This window comes from Triticum aestivum, chromosome 1D (genome assembly GCF_018294505.1).
Source record: "Triticum aestivum cultivar Chinese Spring chromosome 1D, IWGSC CS RefSeq v2.1, whole genome shotgun sequence".
NCBI classification, from domain to species: Eukaryota; Viridiplantae; Streptophyta; class Magnoliopsida; order Poales; family Poaceae; genus Triticum; species Triticum aestivum.
In genome coordinates this window covers 288,203,127-288,211,807 of record NC_057796.1, presented here as the reverse complement: position 1 = coordinate 288,211,807, position 8,681 = coordinate 288,203,127, and positions in this window count along the sequence as shown.

The window sequence follows — 8,681 nt, the reverse complement described above, 5'->3', positions numbered from 1 at the left end:
CTTCCACCAAGTCGAATCCTACTAGGACTTGGAGTCCTAGTAGGACTCCTCTCCTTGGGGCGCGCCTCTAGGGGCCGGCTGGCCTCCCCCTCCCTCCTTTATATACGGGGGCAGGGGGCACCCTAGAACACACACAAGTTTATCTTTTCGCCGTGTGCGGTGCCCCCCTCCACAGTTACACACCTCGATCATATCGCCGTAGTGCTTAGGCGAAGCCCTGCGCCGGTAACATCATCATCACCGTCGCCACGCCGTCATGCTGACGGAACTCTCCCTCGGCCTCAACTGGATCAAGAGTACGAGGGACGTCATCGAGCTGAACGTGTGCTGAACGCGGAGGTGCCGTACGTTCGGTACTTGGATCGGTTGGATCGCGAAGAAGTTCGACTACATCAACCGCGTGACTAAACGCTTCCACTTTCGGTCTACGAGGGTACGTGGACACACTCTCCCCTCTCGTTGCTATGCATCTCCTAGATAGATCTTGCGTGATTGTAGGAATTTTTTTAAAATTACTGTGTTCCCCAACACGGTCCCCCTGGCGCATCTCCCTCCGGGTGCCCGGGCCACTTTTCCCCGGGTGCCCGGACCCCTCCGAGAGTGCCTGCGTGCACTATGGGTTTTGACCCTTGTACCCCTCTCTTTCCCCCAATTCGTCCCTAGCCTATATATACTCCTCACCTAGCTCATTAGAGGGGATAGCAAAGTAGTTGATAGACATTAGAGAGATTTGCTCCTTGTACCCACTCCTCTAGGAGATCATGACCTCCTAGGAGAAGATCCCCTTGTGGATTCAAGACCTCCTCTTGGGGAAGACTACCATCAAGACCTCATTCCTCATAGGATTGGGATGAAATAGTACCTTGTATCTTTCCTTTGTTGTCCTTGAATCATTATGACCTCTTGTGTGTTCTTGGATCTAGCATATGTGTGATTGGATCTAGTTAATTTGAGTGTTTCCCCTCTCTTGTGTTCTTTAGCTCATTTCGGCCATAACTTTCACTCCCGAAGTCCGATTTTGACGTTCTTTAGCTTGTTGAGTAGCTATTGACATCCCCCATCCATCTAGATAGGTTCCAACATCATTTGACTCCATAATTTTTTGGCATTTTCGCATCTTTTCCTAGGCCATCCACCATATCACCCGCAAAACCAACATATCTTTCCGCAACCTAACCCATTTTGCTCCATTTAGCATTTATGGTTGCTTGAGTGGTGACTTGCGTCTCCTAAGGTGTTTCGGCTACTTAGGGACGGTTGCTTCGTCATCAAGCACCACCACCACTTCCGCATTGCTACCTCCGGAACCACCAACGCATTCCGCTACCACCATTTGACATTTTCCTTTGAGATTTTGAGTTTGCGGTTTTTTTTCGTTTCCTAGGGTGTTTCGGCTAACTAGGAACGGTTTGATATCGACAACAACACCGCTCAACTTCGACAAGGATTCGACATCGACTAGCTTCGCCAATTTGACACCCTAACCGTAAGCAAGAACGGTAACCTCTATATCATCTTGGTACCGTGGTATCCCATCATTGTACATTCTTGCCATTACATTGTTAACCCCTTAGCCCATTTTGAGTCACTTGCCTATCGAGACTAGCCATTGAGTATTGCCGGCAACGTTACTTGTGCACATTAGTGACCCATACCTTCCATTGCATACATACCATATCATATCGGTATCATCTTGGTATCATATCGTCTCTTGTGTCACAAGATTGTTCCCGCATATACAAAATTGCTATCTTGGTTTGTGCATTTCACATAGTGGCCATATCAAAAAAAAAGGAATAAGCTTTTAAGCAAAAGAAAAACAGAGCAAAGAGCTTGTAAGCAATAGCCATAGCATCATACCACATTGCACATAAGATTGTCATATCCGATCATCTGGGATCATCTTGAGAAGAACACCGAGAACATCATACCAAATAGCATACTTGGGATAGAAAGCTCATACACTTTGCATCTTATAGGTTGTGCACAAGTGTCATATCCGCCTATTGAGCAATCGTGCTAGTGTCATATCCCCCATTTATCTATTCGTGTGTGTGTTTCCATGTGCCACATATTGCTATTGGTCTACTTGTTTCACTTGCGAATTTGTGAATCTTTTCCAACATTATTGACTCTTGCTAACATTTTGCATCAAATTTTTGTGCCTCTATCCTCACCGAGCTCCACCATAAGCCTTACTTGTGTAGGTGTGAGAATTGACAAGATCCGGTACCAATTGTGCTATTTCCTTGATACATTATTGAGTGATCATTGATCCATCTTCAACATTGGAAAGGTACATTGGTCTAGTTCTTTCCTTTCTTCCACTCACATTTGCTTGAGTCTTGTGATGGATAGGCAAGTTCCACGACAACGATGAGTTCGATGCCATGAAGAAAAATTTGGACGCCAAGATGGATGCTCAAATGGAGGAGCTCAAGGTCCTCATCAAGTCCTACAAGAGATCTTCCTCATCTTCGAGAAGACGCTCTAGTGCACATCCTCCCAAGCTACCATCTCCGCCAAGGTCACATCGGCATCGACACCATCACCAACAAAAACATGAAGGTCATGAGCTCAACACCAACAACCGCTCAACGACTTCACAATCTACCTTGGCATCTTCGCCTTTGGACTTTTGGCATCTTCGCCTACAAGCACCTCAAGACTACGCTCAAGAGAAGCTCCCCAAGCTCAAGTCCACGACTTCCATGAGCTACTACGACCTCGACACCGACCACGAGCTTCCTTTCTATGGGACTCAAGACCCCGAGGAGTATCTCGAGTGGGAGCGCAAGATGGACAAATACCTCAAGCTATGTCAAGTCCCTTCTGAAGACCAAGTGAAGTGCACCTCAAGTAACTTCCACGACTATGCGTCGACATGGTGGCTTCATACACCTTCGAAGACCTTCGACATGAGTTGGCCCAAGACGAAGAAAGCTATGCGGCGAGAGTTTTTGCCTTCCACCTACATGGAACATCTTCAACGCCAATTGGAGAACACCATCCAAGGATCCAAGTCCCTCGACAAGTACTTCCTCGAGATGAAGAAAGACTTGCGACGAGCCGGTGTGGACGATCCCATTTGGATGAAGTTCTACTTCATGATGGGATTGAACAACGACATCTCCAAGATTATCTTCCTCGAGAACTACAAGTCCCTCGACGACAACTACATTGGTGCTCTCAAGGCGGAGCAACAACTCAAGAAGGCCAAGTCTACTCGCCCCCGAGCTCACTTCACGACGACCACACCCCAAGACGTCGAGCATGAGGCTAGTACCATCGAGATGTCCAAGCCCTTTGAGCTCCAAGATGATGTTTCCACCGTTGGCGGTGAGAGTGATGATGTGCCATCTTCGGCCTTCATCCATGAAGAGAGTGATGATGTGCCATCTTCGGCCTTCATCCATGATGAGAGTGATGATGTGCCATCTTCGGCCTTCATCCACAACGAGAGCGATGATGTGCCATATTTGGCCTTCATCCACGGCGACGAGATGGTTGAGCATGGGAGTTTCCCTTCGACCACGGCGGCGTATGATGACATGAGTGACTTATGCCACCATATTGAGAGTGAGAGTGTCTTCACCACTAGCCCCATATATGACGAGTTGCCCCAATTCTCATGTGAGGAGAGCCACCACCACCACCACATGAGTGATTTGACTGACTCCACCATATGTGACATTGAGTGCACCTACCTTGAGGGAGTGAGTGGGACACCACCACATAGAGAGAGTGAGGCCATTTCTATTTCTAACAACTTAACCTCTACCTCTGTTGTGTCTTCTGATTTGGTGATAGGTCCCATATATGATGATGCACCGATCCACGACGACTTCGTCCTTCCCATGGACAAGACGATGGCCATGGTGGAATATGATGCACCTCACACATGGTTCCATCAAGATGAAGATGATGACCACCATTTGGTCTTTGCCACCTCACCTACACCACTTGAGTGGAATGAACAAGGTAACATAGGTGAAGGTGATGCTCTAGTACCACTAGTGGACATTCTTGACATTGATTGCTTGCATGATGTTGATCCACCTATTGTCATGCTTCATGCTAGTTCGACTTCCCCATGCGATGATTTACCCATTTATGATGAGTTTGATGATTGCCATGTGGAGTATATTAGTTGTGATGCCATGTTACATAGTATTTCTTGTGATAATTCTCTCGGCCACATCATGTTTGACAATCCGCTTGACTTGTCATATGCTATGCATGAGATCAACCATATGTCATATTTGCAATCTCTTCATAGTGACTATGCATATGCCATTAAAATAAACCCAATTTGCACATATGGCATAGATGACAAGCCCATGGTTATTGTCATTTGTTTTTCTTGTGAGGGTATTGATATGCTCCCTTTGCATCATTTATCTCATATGTCATGCCATGACCACCTAGCTTCGAATATGCATTGTTTTGGATGTTGTCCATTTTCTCCTTATGATGTTTCCGCTATTGCTAATGAGGAGACCCCCATAGTTTCCTCATACATTTTAGGAGATTCTGATCCATCCTATCCATTGCATGATCCCAATACTTGTGTGCACCATATGCTCCCCATGAATGAAAATTCTATTGATGTGCCATATACTTGTATGCTAGATTTTCATCCCAATCATGTTACACATAACAACTATTCTTTCATGATGGATGACATGTTCATATACCATGTTTCCAATTTCTTTGAGTGATGCTTATCTTGTGCTAACTCTCACGAGCACATACACATCATGATGGATGATGTGTACATTTACCACGCACACAATTTCTTTGGTTTGTGTCTCTTTTGTGTAGGTACCCATGAATACTTGTCAACCTCGCAATCCCACGTGTTGACAAAACGAGCTCTAGAGAGCAATGATGACTTGGGAACCCATGGATTGTCTTTCCCAACGCTCTCTTCCCGCAAAGACTTCGCACATGCTTTCTACATGGCTCTCACATGGTTATGGGTTATCGTCCATTACATATTATATGCCCATCTTACCATGTTAACTTTGCATGATATGCTCATTCCTATGCCTTTGCCATGCATTTGTGACCCATGCTTTGCATTACACATGATGATTGATTCTAGTACTTGTATGTGTATTTGCAAGCTTGGTGGAGATATTGCTTGTTATTGCCATGTTCCACCTATGACCCATTCCTATGATGATACTATGATCTTGTTTTGTGTTCGTGCTCGCGATATGTCATGTGCATCGCATATGCCATGTCCCATTGATTGCTACATATTTGCCTTGATTGCCTTACACACGTTGAACAATTGCTCCTTCTATTGTGTTGAGTGCCACTTAATTTTCACTACACCCTATACACGTTATGCTTGGATTGTCTTGCACTTGACCCATGTGTTTAGACATCTCATCTTATTTGGTGTTGTGAATGATTCTTATGCCTACCATAGACCTTTCATTGAGCAATTTGTGAATGCTTGCTATGAGGTTGAGGTAGATGCTTATTCTCTTGACACACATATTTGCATCGCTACCTCACATTTACATGCTTGTTTCCATGATGTCCTTGATTTTGCTCACTTTATGTGCTTACATGACATGTCACAATCCCTTGTCACACCATATGCTATACTTGATGCCGACACTTGTTTGGTGAATCACCTCTTGAATGCTTGGTTTTGCACTAACGCTAACCACATTTGTTTTTCCAAGTGTTTGTTGTTCTTGCTCCTTTTGAAGGAATCACAAGACGGTGTGACATTGGAGAGGGCCCATTTCGAGCTTCAACATGATAAGTGCTTGGTGGTCGTCCACTTCTACACTGCGACACCATCTCTTTCCCATGGTGATGAAGATCACGATCCATGGACGGATCTCTCCCAAGGGGGGGGGGGAGATGATGCGGAGCATCCTTCGAGCATCCCCATGGGCGCTCCATCACCACCGCAAGCACTAAGAGGACCGATGACGAGAGCTCGCGCACGTACCATCAAAACCGAGGTTAACTCTTTCCTCTTCGAACTTAATTCGGTTTCACATGAGCGTCGGGTCCTACCTCAAATAGAAACGTTGTGCCTTGTTAGGTACCAAGGAGTTGATCATGAAGATGCTAGGACGGAGATACAAGCGACCATGGAGAAGGAAGGGATGGAAGAAGGACGCGAGAAGCACGAAGCCACGGAGGTTCTGGACCCTAGGTGCCCGGCCTTCTCCACCCCCGGGTGCCCGGGCCTTCGGCCGGCCCATGGGCGTGGCCCCTGGACAACCCGGGTGCCCGCCCATTTGGCCCCGGGTGCCCGGCCTCCCGCCTGGGCACTGTCCCCACCCCCCGGGTGCCCGGCCTCCACCAGGGCGTTGCCCCAGCCTGCACCGGGTGCCCCGGCCATCACCCTTGGGTGCCCAGCCCCCTCTGCCACTAGGCCGCGGCCCCTCTGACTGGACCGGGTGCCCGGCCCCCTCTGCCACTGAGGGAGTCCTGGACTAAGGGGTCCTCGGGCATCCGGCCTATTATCAGTGGGCCGGACTGATGGGCTGTGAAGATATGAAGGCCGAAGACTGTACCCGTGACCGGGTTGGACTCTACTTGGCGTGGAAGGCAAGCTTGGCGACCAATTATGAAGATTCCTTTCTATGTAACCGACTCCATGTAACCCTAGATCTCTCCGGTGTCTAAATAAACCGGAGAGCGTAGTCCGGATAGGCGGATACTCATTACCATATTCACATAGGCTAGACCTCTAGGGTTTAGCCATTACGATCTCGTGGTAGATCAACTCTTGTAACACTCATATTCATCAAGATCAATCAAGCAGGAAGTAGGGTATTACCTCCATAGAGAGGGCCCGAACCTGGGTAAACATCGTGTCCCCTGTCTCCTGTTACCATCGATCCTAGACGCACAGTTCGGGACCCCCTACCCGAGATCCGCCGGTTTTAACACCGACACCACCAGGTCGCGGTCCCTCTAACTGGACTGGGTGCCCGGCCCCCTCTGCCACCAGGTCGCGGCCCCTCTCACCGGACCGGGTACCCAGTCCTCCGCACCCCGAGTGCCCGGTCCCCTGGCGCATCTCCCTTCGGGTGCCCGGGCCACTTTTCCCTGGGTGCCCGGGCCCCTCCGAGAGTGCCTGCGTGCACTATGGGTTTTGACCCTTGTACCCCTCTCTTTCCCCCAATTCGTCCCTAGCCTATATATACTCCTCACCTAGCTCATTAGAGGGGATAGCAAAGTAGTTGATAGACATTAGAGAGCTTTGCTCCTTGTACCCACTCCTCTAGGAGATCATGACCTCCTAGGAGAAGATCCCCTTGTGGATTCAAGACCTCCTCTTGGGGAAGACTACCATCAAGACCTCATTCCTCATAGGATTGGGATGAACTAGTACCTTGTATCTTTCCTTTGTTGTCCTTGAATCATTGTGACCTCTTGTGTGTTCTTTGATCTAGCATATGTGTGATTGGATCTAGTTAATTTGAGTGTTTCCCCTCTCTTGTGTTCTTCGTGTTCTTCGTGTCCTTGGGGATTTCCCTCCAATTCGTGAAAGATCTCCATCTAGGGTTCCACCCTACAACACCTCCTTCTCCATCAAGGGCACTGTTATATTTGCCTTGGTAGTACACACTCCTCCAACCTCTTATTTTCCCTAGGATCGCACCGAATAGAGATTGTTGATCTCGCTGGAGCACGCGTAGAGCGCCGCCCTAAGCTTAAATAAGTTCTCTAGAAATGCAACTAAGTGGAACACCTAAGTGATGAGCTATTATAAGCAAGCTAGGCACAATAATAAACACAATATAAAGCTTAGGGAATGGGATAATCAAAGTGAAGGGGTGCAAAGGATGTATTCTTTTTTGCAGGAGCCAAAGGATGTATTCTGAAGTTCATGTCCTTGGGGAGGAGGTGGGTGTGTGCTAATTTTCATTGGGAGGATGGTGGTCAAGCAAAGCAACACGCGACATGGCGTCTCGCTCACAAAGCACGAGCTCCCTTCACTAAGTGGTAGATGCTTAGTGGCCTCCAAACCCTCACGATTTTTTGGGGGCTAATCCACAGCTTAGAAGCTCTACAGTGACTCCAACAAGAACGGAGGGGATCAAATGTTTGCTTGGGTGGAATCAAATAGCTTTGGTCTTATATGACTTTGCTATTTGCCGACGTATTTTTGTGTGCGTGCGTTGGTGTTGGTTGTGTGCATTCTAGCTATGCAGAGGCCGGGTATGTGCTCATTGTGTTTGTATCCTCTTGATGCTTCATTTTGAGTCAATAAAATCCATCCTTTATCGAAAAAAATTGGGCTATCTTGTGTAGTCTGGACCTTCCAAAAAAATGTAGATGTCCGGACTTCTAGAGCACCTGCCTCCAAACCGAGCTACAAATTGTTTAAAAGCGGAAAAAAAAATTCGAACCAAATCTGGACTTCTGGGTTTTCCTCCTGGATTCATTTTAGCTAGCTCCTGCACACTTCGGACCAAAGTCTGGATCTATGGGCTTTGGATTTTTGGGTTCAAAAATAGGTTAAGGACAAGTGCTTTGGGGTGACAAAGACAATGTCTTAAGCTCTCTCCCTTACTCTCAAGATTTTCAACGAACCCTTGTTAATATACGGTGGTCCTATGAAAGTGACTAGACCCACTTAACCATGGAGAAATGAATAGACATGGAGAGCATCATCATCTTTCCCTTTTCCATTA